Consider the following 1,152-nt stretch of genomic DNA (forward strand, 5'->3'; position numbering starts at 1 on the left):
TGAATTAACTTGGAACTGGAGTTGAATCATGTCCCACATGAAGCTGTTTCTATCAGAGCTCTGACGACACCGACATCACTGACGTCACATGAACAGGAACCAACTTTTAACTGTCACTTTACAAAAACTGGTACCGTTTCAAATTTCAAAAGTTGAATTCCTCTCCATCAGCTGGAAACAGAACCAACCTGTGAAACACACACACACACCTGAAGAGAAACGTCCTGTCAGCTGGACAACAGTGGTTCTTAAACCTTTCTGGTCAGTGACCATTTTGAAGAACTTTATACTGGATCATAAAATATAAACCACCAGTGGGCAGTCGGACACAGTGACATCGGTTCTAGAACTGACGTCGGTCAAAAATGATGTTCTGACGACGTCTGACGATCCAGACACTGATGCTCCACAGCTGCAGTACTCAGTACGTACAGAGTACTCAGTACGTACACTGAGTACTCAGTACGTACAGAGTACACTGTACGTACTGAGTACTCTGTACGTACTGTTCCTGTAGGTACTGTTCCAGTAACAGGTAGAAGGTAGTACTCTGTACGTACTGAGTACTACCTTCTACCTGTTACTGGAACTCTACAGTGTTGTCATTGTTCTTCTTCTTCACACACACACACACACACACACACACATGTTTACACGAGACAAACACCTGATCATTTCTATTTGAAACATCAAATGTGTCCGTTTTTATACCTCATCATAACATTTGTAATTACAGTCACTGTTAGTGAACATTAGCGCCCCCTGACTGCTGCTTATACAGTGGAGTCAGTGTAAATAAATCCTCAACCAAACCCTGAGGGCGATGCCGGCAGCATCCAGATGTCAAAAAAGTAAAAATAGACGGAGTTACAGTCTGTCAAATCAAAATGATAGGAATCCTTGCAAATTGCTTCATGCAGCGCCGCTCTCTGCAGCGCCGCTCTCTGCGGCGCCCCTCTCTGCAGCGCCGCTCTCTGCAGCGCCCCTCTCTGCAGCGCCGCTCTCTGCAGCGCCGCTCTCTTTGGAAACACAGCCTGGATCCATTTGCTTTCTGCCAGACAGAAATCCAAATTGTCAACTTATCCATCATCCAAATGAACAAAACACACTTTTTAGACGTGCAGTTCCTTAAAACATTCTGAACCCCCCCCC

General features: G+C 45.2%; 1 protein-coding gene across 1 annotated transcript in view; it reads right to left on the bottom strand.

The window, feature by feature from the left end:
- The window catches only part of cd276 (CD276 molecule), a 55,786-nt gene that overhangs the window by 1,333 nt on the left and 53,301 nt on the right, over nt 1–1,152 (bottom strand). The gene's annotated exons all lie outside the window — the stretch shown is intronic.

This window comes from Cynoglossus semilaevis, chromosome 5 (assembly GCF_000523025.1).
Source record: "Cynoglossus semilaevis isolate Cse_v1.0 chromosome 5, Cse_v1.0, whole genome shotgun sequence".
Taxonomy (NCBI): Eukaryota; Metazoa; Chordata; class Actinopteri; order Pleuronectiformes; family Cynoglossidae; genus Cynoglossus; species Cynoglossus semilaevis.